The sequence below is a fragment of the Heptranchias perlo genome, unplaced genomic scaffold (genome assembly GCF_035084215.1).
Source record: "Heptranchias perlo isolate sHepPer1 unplaced genomic scaffold, sHepPer1.hap1 HAP1_SCAFFOLD_44, whole genome shotgun sequence".
In the NCBI taxonomy this organism is placed as follows: domain Eukaryota; kingdom Metazoa; phylum Chordata; class Chondrichthyes; order Hexanchiformes; family Hexanchidae; genus Heptranchias; species Heptranchias perlo.
The window spans coordinates 5,893,055-5,905,256 of record NW_027139453.1 but is presented as its reverse complement, the minus strand read 5'-3'; the positions used below and the strand labels follow the sequence as shown (position 1 = coordinate 5,905,256).

Genomic DNA, 12,202 nt, shown 5'->3' with positions numbered 1-12,202 from the left:
GAGACCAGCGGCAGTTCGGGGTGACGTCACCAGTCAGAAAGTGACGCGGCACAGGGGAGGCAGCTGATTGGTGAGTAGGTTCAGGTGAGTATTTCTACCATTTTACTGTAAGTAAAGTAATAAGAAAGGGAAGATCTGCAGGTTTTATAGCAGATAATGTTTTTTTTTAGTGAACCTAGGTCCCTAGTATAGTTAACATTTTCTAATTTCAACGTAATTTAAAAGGGGTAACTCAGCTAAGGCAAGTCATGGCAGCAGACCTCGCACCCGTGATATGCTCCTCCTGCAAGATGTGGGAAGTCATGGACACTACCAGTGTCCCTGCCGACCATGTGTGCGGGAAGTGTGTCCACCTGCAGCTACTGACCGATCGTATCTCGGATCTGGAGCTGCGGGTGGACTCACTGTGGAGCATCCGCGATGCAGAGAAACTCGTGGATAGCACGTTTAGCGAGTTGGTCACACCGCAGGTAAAGGGTATACAGGCAGGAAGTGAATGGGTGACCACCAGGAAGAGTAAGAGATGCAGGCAGGTAGTGCAGGGGTCCCCTGTGGCCATCCCCCTCTCAAACAGATATGCCACTTTGGATGCTGTTGGGGGGGATGACTTATCAGGGGAAGGCAGCAGCAGCCAACTTCCTGGCACCACGGGTAGCTCTGCTGCACAGGCTGGGAGGAAAAAGAGTGGCAGAGCTATAGTGATAGGGGACTCAATTGTAAGGGGAATAGACAGGCGTTTCTGCGGCCGCAACCGAGACTCCAGGATGGTGTGTTGCCTCCCTGGTGCAAGGATCAAGGATGTCTCGGAGCGGCTACAGAACATTTTGGAGGGGGAGGGCGAACAGCCAGCTGTCGTGGTGCACATAGGCACCAACGATATAGGTAAAAAAAGGGGATGAGGTCCTAAAAGCAGAATATAGGGAGTTAGGAGGTAAATTTAAAAATAGGACCTCAAAGGTAGTAATCTCAGGATTGCTGCCAGTGCCACGTGCTAGTCAGAGTAGAAATAGGAGGATATTTCAAATGAATACGTGGCTAGAGGAATGGTGCAAGGGGGAGGGATTCAAATTCCTGGGACACTGGAAACGGTTCTGGGGGAGGTGGGACCAGTACAAACCGGATGGTCTGCACCTGGGCAGGGCCGGGACCGCTGTCCTAGGAGGAGTGTTTGCTAGTGCTGTTGGGGAGGGTTTAAAGTAAAGTGGCAGGGGGTTGGGAACCTGAGCAGGGAGAGAGAGGAAAGCGTAACAGGAAGGGACAGAAGGTATGGAGTAATAGGTAAAGTGTTAAAAAAGGAAAAAGCAGGAACTAAGCGTCACAAAACAGATTTGAAAGTTCTTTATCTGAATGCACGTAGCATTCGTAATAAAATGGACGAGTTAACGGCACAAATAACTACGTATGGGTATGATCTTGTGGCCATTACAGAAACATGGCTGCAGGGTGACAACGACTGGGAATTAAATATGCCAGGGTATTTAACAATCAGGAAGGACAGGCAGGAAGGAAGGGGAGGTGGGGTGGCTATGTTAATAAAGGAAGGTATCACTGTAATACAGAGAAATGATATTGGGACAAAGCATCAAGATAATGAAACAGTTTGGGTGGAGATAAGGAATAATAAGGGAAAAAATCATTAGTGGGCGTAGTATATAGGCCTCCTAATAGTTGCAACTCTGCTGGAAGAAGTATTGATCAGGAGATAGTCGGGGCATGTAATAAGGGAGCAGCCATAATTATGGGGGATTTTAATTATCATATTAACTGGACAAATCAAATTGGGGAGAGCAGCCTTGAGGACGAGTTCATTGAATGCATCAGGGATGGATTTCTTGAGCAGTATGCAACTGATCCTACAAGGGGGGAGGCAACCTTGGACCTGGTCCTGTGTAATGAGTCAGGATTAATTAATAATGTCCTAGTTAAGGATCCCCTAAACTAGTGCTGGGTCCCCAACTCTTTACAATCTATATTAACGATTTGGAGGAGGGGACCGAGTGCAACATATCAAAATTTGCAGATGATACAAAGATGGGAGGGAAAGTAGAGAGTGAGGAGGACATAAAAAACCTGCAAGGGGATATAGACAGGCTGGGTGAGTGGGCGGAGATTTGGCAGATGCAATATAATATTGGAAAATGTGAGGTTATGCACTTTGGCAGGAAAAATCAGAGAGCAAGTTATTTTCTTAATGGCGAGAGACTGGAAAGTACTGCAGTACAAAGGGATCTGGGGGTCCTAGTGCAAGAAAATCAAAAAGTTGGTATGCAGGTGCAGCAGGTGATCAAGAAAGCCAACGGAATGTTGGCTTTTATTGCTCGGGGGATAGAATATAAAAACAAGGAGGTATTGCTGCAGTTATATAAGGTATTGGTGAGACCGCACCTGGAATACTGCATCCAGTTTTGGTCTCCATACTTAAGAAAAGACATACTTGCTCTCGAGGCAGTACAAAGAAGGTTCACTCGGTTAATCCCGGGGATGAGGGGGCGGACATATGAGGAGAGGTTGAGTAGATTGGGACTCTACTCATTGGAGTTCAGAAGAATGAGAGGCGATCTTATTGAAACATATAAGATTGTGAAGGGTCTTGATCGGGTGGTTGCAGTAAGGATGTTCCCAAAGATGGGTGAAACTAGAACTAGGGGGCATAATCTTAGAATAAGGGGCTGCTCTTTCAAAACTGAGATGAGGAGAAACTTCTTCACTCAGAGGGTGGTAGGTCTGTGGAATTTGCTGCCCCAGGAAGCTGTGGAAGCTACATCATTAGATAAATTTAAAACAGAAATAGACAGTTTCCTAGAAGTAAAGGGAATTAGGGGTTATGGGGAGCGGGCAGGAAATTGGACATGAAGCTGAGTTCGGATCGGTCAATGCCCTGTGGGTGGCGGAGAGGGCCCAGGGGCTATGTGGCCGGGTCCTGCTCCGACTTCTTGTGTTCTTTAGATTTGTGGTTGGGATCAGATCAGCCATGATCTTATTGAATGGCGGAGCAGGCTCGAGGGGCCGATTGGCCTACTCCTGCTCCAATTTCTTATGTTCTTATGTTCTTATTCGGCCCTTCGAGCCTGCTCCACCATTCAATATGATCATGGCTGATCGTCTATCTCAATACAATATTCCCGTTTGTCGAAGATTTAACAGTCCGCTTTTATGTTCCTTGCAAGTTCACTCTCATTCTCTATTTTCCCTCTTAATCAATCTCTGACCCTTTTTTGCTCCGTTCTGAACTGTTCCCAATCCTCTGGCTTGCTGCATTTTCTGGCAAAATGTTATGATTCCACTTTGCATCGCATCCTAGCCTTTACTTCTTCTGTTCGCCATGGTTGGGCCTCTTGTCCTTTTGTCTTTTTGTGCCAGAATGGAACATATAACAGTTGCAATTCATGCATTCGTTCCTCAAATGTTAGACATTGCCTATTCACCGTCATGCCTTTTAATGAAGGTCTCAAATCTATCATAGCCAACTCACTACTCATACCTTCGATTTAGTACCCTAGTTTCGGATTGCACTCCTTCACTTTCGATCTTAATGAAGAATTGTATCATGTTACGGTCACTCTCCTCTAAAGGACCCCGCACAACAATTTAATTAATCAACCCCTTCTCAATGCACCATACCCAATCTGGAATAGCCTGTTCCCGAATTGGCTTCTCAACATATTGGTTTGAAAAACCATCTCGTGCACACTCCAGGAAATAATGCTCCACAGTATTATTGCTAATTTGGTTTGGCCAGTATATATGCAGATGAAAGTCACCCATGATTAAGTGGGGATTGAGGGATATGGCGGAAAGATGTGTACAGGTGATTGAGGGATGTGGGAGGTAGTTGTGGATAGAGGTTATTTTTTAATGTGGGTAGTTGGGGTTGTGTGATACGGGGAGAAGTTGTACAGGTCGGGATTGAGGGATATGAGGATAATGTGGGTAGGTGGTGTTGACGGATATGGTGAGAGGGTGGGTAAGTGGTAATACTGGATAGAGTGAGAAGGCGGTTTGGTGTGTTTGAGTGATCTGTGGAGATGGTGCGTCGATGAGTTTGTGGGATACTGAGGGAAGGTAGTTACCTGAGAATTGTGGGCAATGCTGAGAAGTTGCGGAGGTGGGATTGAGAGATATGAGGCGAAGGTGCGGAGGTGTTGATTGAGGTATATTGTGATGTGGTTAGTTGGGATTGACTGACATGATGAGAAGTTGGGTAGATGGTTTTGTGGGATTGGGACAACGTGAGTAGTTGGGGATTGAATGATATGGCGTGAAGGTGGTTAGGAGGGATATGGGTCGAAGCTTGGAAGGTGGGGTTTCGAGATTCGTTGAAAAGGTGCGTAGGTGAGTTTAGTCATTTGGTGAGTCGATGGATATGTGTAGATTGAGGAATATTTGGAGAAGATGGGTAAGCATGAGTGAGGGACATTATTGAGAAGGCGGTTAGGTGGGGATTGAGCGTTATGGTGCACAGAAGTTTCGGTGGTGATTGAGAGATGTTTTGAAAATGTGGGTAGGTGGGGTTGAGTGTTATTGGGAGAAGGCGTGTAGCTGTGAATTGAGGGATATGGGTAGGTGTGTCGGCCCGATTGAGGGATATGGTGAGAAGTTGGGTGGTTGTGGATTGAGGGATATGGTGAGAAGTTGATTAGTGGGATTGAGGTATAAGGAGCTAATATGGGTTGGTGGGGATTGAAGGAATTGTTGAGAAGGTCGGTAGTTGTGGATTGAGGGATAAGTGGGGAAGGTGGGTCGGTGTGGATTGACGGATGAGATGAGAATGTGAGTAGGTGGGGTTGAGGGATATGTGTAGAAGGTGCTTAAGTAGGGATTTAGTGAAATGATGGGATGGTGGGTGGTGGGGATTGTGGGATATTGTGAGAAGGTGGGTAGGTGGGGTTGAGGCATGTGGAGAGAAAGTGTGTAGGTGGGTAGGTGCGATTGAGGGATATGGCGAGAGGTTGGGTGGGTGAGGATTGTGGTCTTTGGGGATGTGGATAGGAGTGTCGGAGGAATCTGGTCTGAAGATGGTAGGTGTGGATTGAGGAATATGGGGAGAAGATAGGTAGGTGTGAGTGAGGGATATGAGGAGAAGCTGGTTAGTTTGGGTTTGAGGGATATGGTGGGAATGTGTGTTGGTTGGGATTGAGGGGTCTTATGAGAATGTGAGTAGGTAGGGTTGAGTGTTATGGGGAGAAGGTGTGTAGCTCTGGTTTGAGGGATATGCGAGGTGTTTAGGTGGTATTGAGAGATATGGTGGGAAGTTGTGTCGGTGGGATTGAGGAATAAGGTGATAATGTTGGTAGGTGGGGATTGAGGTATTTGTTGGTAAGATCGGTCGGTGGCGATTGAGGGATACGGGGGATGATGGGTAGTTTGGAATTGAGGGATTTTGTATGAAGATGGGTAGGTGTAATTGAGTGAAATGGGGAGAAGGTGGGTAGGTGGGGTCGACGGATATGGTGAGGAGTTGTGTAAGTGTGATTGTGGGAAATGTTAATAAGGTGGGTAGGTTGTGATTGAGAGATATTGTGAGAAGGTGGTTAGGTGGGGTTGAGTGATCTTGGTAGAAGGTGAGTCGGAGGTAGTGAGAGGTATGGAGGTGAACTTTGGTAGCCGTTTGTGGTGTATATGTGGAGAAAGTGATTATGTGGAGTTTGAGTGAAATGTGGAGAATGTGTTTAAGTGGGGATTGATGGATATTGTGTGAATGTGTGTCGGTGGGGTTGAGTGATATGGGGAGAAATTCGGTCGTTGGGGTTGCTGGATATGGTGAGAAGGTGGTAAGTTTTGTTGAGGGATATTTTGAGAAGGTTTCGGTTGTTGTGTTGACTGATATGAGGAGAAGATCGGTAGGTTGGAGTCTCTCCCACTTTCCCTGTCCCCTCCCTCTACCCCTCTCTCCATTTGTGTGTCTCACTCTTCTCGCTTTCTACTCGTGCTCTCTCTCTACTCGCTCTCCCGACCCTCTCTCTCTCTCGGCCTCTCTCTCTCTCTGTCTGTCACACTCTCCTCACTCTCTACTCGCTCTCACCCTCTACTCCATGTCTCTCCCACTTCCTCCCTCTCTCTCTCTCTGTTCACTCTTTGACACATCCCCATCCATTACTCTTTGTCTTCCGTTTCTCTGTCTCCCCTGTTTCTCTCTGTTTCTTTATCTGTCTGTCTCTTTCTTTCTCCCTCACCACCACCATCTCTCTGTCTGTATTATTCAGACTCTCACAGTCTGTCCGCCTCTCTCGCTGACAACCCCCGCCCCCCCTCACCCACACGCATATCCTCATATTCCCTCTCGGTGTCTCTCTGCCTCTCCACTGTGACTCCATCTTTCGTTCTTCACTCTTTCCCCTCACTCTCACCATCTACTCTCCAACTCTCTCCCTCTCCACCTCTCTCAATCACGAACTCTCTCCCTTTCTCTATATCTCACCTTCAATTTCACGCTTCCCCTTTACTCTTTCTCGTTGCCTCTGCCACTTTACTCTGTGCGACTACACTCTGTGCGAATACACTCTCTGACCCAGCCCCATCTCTCTGTCTCTCTTTCTCCGTATCTCTCACCCTCTGACCATCCCCGTCTCATCCTCTCTCTATCTGTCCCTCCCTCTGTCTCTCTCCCTATACTCTTTAACTATGTCTCTTTCTCTCTCCCTCTGACTCTTTCCCTCTGATTCTCTTTCTTTCCCGGTACTTACCCTCCACTCTCTTTCTCTCTCTCTTTCTGTCCGAGTCTCTCTGCGTCTACACTTCTATCTCTGTCTCTAATCGCTGTCTCTCTCTCTGTCTCCCTCAATCTACACTCTCTGATCCATCCCCGTCTCTCACTCTCTGTCTTCCTTTTTTCTCTGCCTCCCCTGTTTCTCTCTCTCTGTCTGTCTGTTTCTCCCTCTGTCTGTCCCTTTCTTCTCCCTCACACGTCCTATTTCTCTGTCTCGATTATGCTTACCCTTACAATCTGCCTGTCTCTCTGCCATTCTCAATGTCGTCATTCTCCCTCTCTCTGTTTCTGTCTCCCGGTCTCTCTCCCTCTAATCTGTCTCTCATTCTCCACTCTCCGTCTCAACTCTCCATCTCCACTCTCCGTCTCCACTCTTCTTCTCCAACCTATGCCCGTCTCTCCCTTTCTCTCTTCCTCCCTCCGCCCTCTCTGTCTGTCTGTTTGTTCCTCTGTTTCTGTCTTTCATTCTTGCTCCCCCACTATCTCTCTGTCTCTATAATTCTGTCTCTCTCGCTGTGTCTCTCTCTCTTCTGATTCTCTGCCTCTCTATGCTATCTCTCTGTCACCCACTCCATCGCTCTCTCCCCCCCTCTGCGTCTCTCTCTCTGTCTCTCTCTCTTCCCCTCATCAATCTCCCCCTTTACCCGCGTCTCTCCCTCTCCGTCTGTCTCTGTTTCTGTCTCCCCAGTTTCTCTCATTCTCTTGCTCTCTCCTCTCTGTTTCTCTTTCTCTTTGTCCGCTGTCTGTTTCTCTTGTTCACTCTCCCCAACTATCTGTCTATGTCTTTATTTTTCTCTCTCCCTCCCACTCCCCATTTCTCACTCGTTTTGCGTATGTCTCTCTTTCTCTTGCCCATTTCTCTGTCTCTCTGCTCCGTCACGGCTGATCAGCAGCGCCGCCTGCTTGAGGTTGTGGTCTGTGGTGACATTGACCAGGAACGTCGGAACAGGAGTTGGCCATTTCGCCCTTTTAGACTGTTACGCCATTCAATGGGATCATGGCGGATCTCTGACCGAACTTCATTTACCCGCCTTAATCCCATAGTCCCTGAACACATGGTTAACAAAAATCTATCGATAAAATTAACAACTGAGCTAACATCAACTTCCGTTTGCAGAAGAGAGTTCAAACATCTCCCACCCTTTGCGGGTAGAAATGTTTCATAACTTCACTCCTCGAAGTTCTGGCTCTAATTTGTAGGCGATGTCTCCTGGTCCTCGATTCCCCAACCAGCGGATATAGTTTCTCTCTATCTACCCTATCAGTTCCCCTTAATATCTTGAAAAATTAAAACAAATCACCCCTTAATCTTCTAAATTCCAGAGAATGCATCGCTAGTTTGTGTAATCTCTCTTCAAAATTTAACCCTTGATGTCCAGGTGGCATTCTAGTAAATAAAGACAAACAGAGTTTTAACAGCTCGGTAAGTTTTAATGACTGCCAAACAAGTAAAGATTATCTTTTAAAAACGAGGGCTCTCATATCACTACTTATTTTATTAGTTTTTGGTTATTGAAGAAGAATTAAAATTACAATATTATTTTTTAAACTTTTCCCTTCTGTCTCTTTAACTTAATTCTATTATTTCATTGGTTTTTGATTTTTTAAATTTACAATGCCACACAGAATGCCAACTTGAAAGGAATGAATTCTGCTTGATTGTTTGAGCAATGCAGCCTGATTCTGTGGGCGGGACTTCTCGTCCTCACGAATTTTGTGGGCGTGTCTTCTCTTCACACACATTTCCAGCTGCGCAGCAAATCACGCTGCTCAGAGGCTGGGTTGATGATGCAAAATTTTTGTGAAGTTCGAAATCAAGGAATTCATCGCCACAGAGCCTACAGTCAGTATTTTTGTTAATTTAATTCGCAAGAGCTGCAGTGAGCGTTGCCTCGCCGCTCGCAGCGATTTCTGGCCCAATGTCTCCTGCCGCTCTGCCAATTTCCTAACCAGGTCAATCATTTCCCCTCAATTCCATCAGCTTCAACTTTAGCTAACAGTCTCTTCTGAGGGACTTTATCGAATGCCTTTTGGAAGTCCATATGAACAACATCTATAGACATTCCGCTGTCCACTACTTTAGTCACCTCTTCAAAACAAAATCCATGCTGGCTCTTACTGATCAGCTGAAAATGTTCAAGGTGTTCAGTCACTATCCTTAATGAGAGACTCGAGTAATTTCTCGAAAACGGATGTTTGGCGAACTGGTCTATAATTCCCTGGTTTGCTACTGGCACCTTTCTTAAATAGTGGAGTGACATGTGCAGTTTTCCAATTTAGATAAATGTTCATGCACCGTTAGGCTGTTAATTATATCTGCCTCATTACTCATTATTAATTCGAGTAAAGCCTGCACCCTTGTTGGTCCCAGGACATATTGTTGCAGAAAGCTTTCCTGAACCTACTCAAGAAATTCGTTACCTTTCTGACATGAGCTCGTCTGTTTATCCCATTCCATATGAAGGTTAAAATCTATCACCATTAAAACCACACTGCATTTGCTACATGCGTGTCTAATCTCCGCATTTATACATTGTGCCGCTTCACAGCTACGACAAGGGGGTCGATACACAACCCCCACTTTGGTCTTAAATCCTTTTCTATTTCCTAATTCGACCCATAAAGTTTCCACTGCCTGCCTCCCTCTCGTTATGTCCTCTCTTATCATGAAGTAATTACATCCTTAATCACTTAGGATAGTCCTCCCCCTTTACCCATTTTTTCTATCATTCCTATGACCTTATAACCTGATATATTCAGTTCCCATTCCTGACTGTTGAGCAGCCATGCCTCAGTAATGGCCAACATGTCGTGCCCTGTCGGTTGAATTTGTGCCCGAATTTCATTCAATTTGTTGCTTATACTCCATGCGTTTGTATAAAGAACGCTTATTTGGGCCACACACCCTACCCATATTGTAATATTGTATTTCTCACACTTTCCTTATTTCTATCTCCAGATTTAATTACTTTACATCTTTCAGTTTTTCATTTACCTGTAGTACCTAAAGCATAATTTCTGACTATCACTCTACTCTCTTCCTTTATATTCTGGAATTTTTATTTATATTACTTTTCCAATGAGCCATACCCCCATTTACTAGTTTATGGCCTTATTTATCCATGGCGCTGTGACCCTGTTCCCACCGAGGTCAGGTGGAGCCGGTTCCAACGGTACAATTCCTTCCTGTCCCAGTACAGGTGCAAGTGTCCCACGAAATGGAACCTCTCCTTCCCACACCACTCCTTCATCAATGTATTCACCTCTCTAATCTGCTAATCCCAACGACTATTTGCACGTGGCTCAGGTAATAATCCAGAGATTATAACCCTTGAGTGCCTGTTTTTTTAAAAAAAAATGCTCCTGATACTCTCAGTGTCTGGACTGTGATCACCTCTCTCAGTGTCTGGACTGTGATCTCCTTTCTCAGTGTCTGGACTGTTATCTCCTCTCTCAGTGTCTGGACTGTGATCCTCTCTCTCAGTGTCTAGACCGTAACCTCCTCTCTCAGTGACTGGACTGTGATATCCTTTTAGTGTTAGAACTGTGATCACCTCGCTCAGATTCTGGACTGTGATCACCACTCTCACTGTCTGGGCTGTGATGTCCTCTCTCAGTGTCTGGACTGTGATCACCTCATTCAATGCCTGGTCTGTGATCTCCTCTATCAGTGTCTGGACTGTGATCTCATCTCTCAGTGTATGGACTGCGATCTCCTCATTCAATGCCTGGTCTGTGATCTCCTCTATCAGTTTCTGGACTGTGATCTCCTTTTTCAGTGTATGGACTGTGATCCTCTCTCTCAGTGTCTAGACCGTGACCTCCTCTCTCAGTGACTGGAATGTGATATCCTTTTAGTGTTTGGACTGTGATCACCTCTCTCAGATTCTGGGCTGTGATCACCACTCTCTGTGTGCGGGCTGTGATCTCCTCTCTCACTGTCTGGACTGTGATCCTCTCTCTCAGTGTCTAGACCGTGACCTCCTCTCTCAGTGTCTGGACTGTGATCCTCTCTCTCAGTGTCAAGACCGTGACCTCCTCTCTCAGTGACTAGACTGTGATATCGTTTTCGTATTTGGACTGTGATCACCTCTCTCAGATTCTGGACTGTGATCACCACTCCCAGTGTCTGGACTGTAATCTCCTCTCTCAGCGTCTGGACTCTATTCTCCTCTCTCAGTGTATGGACTGTGATCGCCTCTCTCACTCTCTGGGCTGTGATCCACTCTCTCAGTGTCTGGGCTATGATCCACTCTCTCAGTGTCTGGTCTGTAATCTCCTCTCTCAGCGTCTGGACTCTATTCTCCTCTCTCAGTGTATGGACTGTGATCTCCTCTCTCACTCTCTGGGCTGTGATCCACTCTCTCAGTGTCTGGACTGTGATCTCCTCTCTCAGTGTGTGGACTGTTTTCTCCACTCTCAGTGTCTGGACTGCGATCTCCTCTCTCAGTGTATGGACTGTGATCTCCTCTCTCAATGCCCGGTCTGATCTTTTCTCTCAGTGTCTGGACTGTGTTTTCATCTCTCATTGTCTGGACTACGATCTACTCTCTCTGTGTCTGCACGATGGTGGGCACTGGGATTGATGCCCCCAATGATACAATTGCCACACTGAGCACTGACATGTGAAGGAACTGCTCGAGTAACTGAACACCAGTGAGAGACAGAACCTTCCGTTGTGAACAGAAAGATTTTTGTAATAACAGCGCCCACCAACATAAACACTGTCACGAACTTAATGCTTTGGAATATGAGGCATGGCAAATATCAACCACCTTCGTTTAAACTGTTCCCAGGACAGGTATAAAATGGGTCAGATATAAATGGATCACTGTCACATCAAACACTCCCAGTGCAGGTGAAGTAGGGGTTAGATATAGAGTAAAGCTCCCTCTACACTGTCCCGTCAAACACTCCCAGGGCAGGTACAGGGTTAGAAACAGAGTTAATCTCCCTCTATACTGTCCCAACAAACACTCCCAGGGCAGTAACAGGGTTAGAAACAGAGTAAAGCTCCCTCTATAATGTCCCATCAAACACTCCCAGGGCAGGTACAGGGTTAGAAACAGAGTAAAGCTCCCTCTACACTCTCCCATCAAACACTCCTAGCGCAGGTGAAGTAGGGGTTATATATAGAGTAAAGCACCCTCTACGCTGTTCCATCAAACAATCCAAGAGCAGGTACAACACAGGTTAGATACAGAGTAAAGCTCCTTTCACACTGTCCCATCAGACACTCCCAGGGCTGTTACAACACAGGTGAGATGCAGGGTAAAAGTCCCTCTGCACTCCCCCATGCTCTGTGTGTGGGTCTCAATCCCACACCGGGTGATATCTACTGACGGAGACCGGGATGGAGCCTGTGCCTTTCCCTGAGATCAATGCCTTCCCCCATTCTCGCTCATTCTCCCTTCCATCGATGCTCTGCTCCAGTCTTTCAGTCCGATTGATGTTAAGATACAATTTGCTGTTATTGTCGACATTCTTCCTGGAACA

General features: G+C 46.3%; 2 long non-coding RNA genes across 14 annotated transcripts in view; one reads left to right on the top strand and one right to left on the bottom strand.

Moving 5' to 3' along the window:
- The window catches only part of LOC137312864 (uncharacterized), a 1,008,715-nt gene that overhangs the window by 203,023 nt on the left and 793,490 nt on the right, over positions 1–12,202 (bottom strand). The gene's annotated exons all lie outside the window — the stretch shown is intronic.
- LOC137312865 (uncharacterized) overlaps positions 1–12,202 on the top strand; it is a 157,370-nt gene that overhangs the window by 132,820 nt on the left and 12,348 nt on the right. The gene's annotated exons all lie outside the window — the stretch shown is intronic.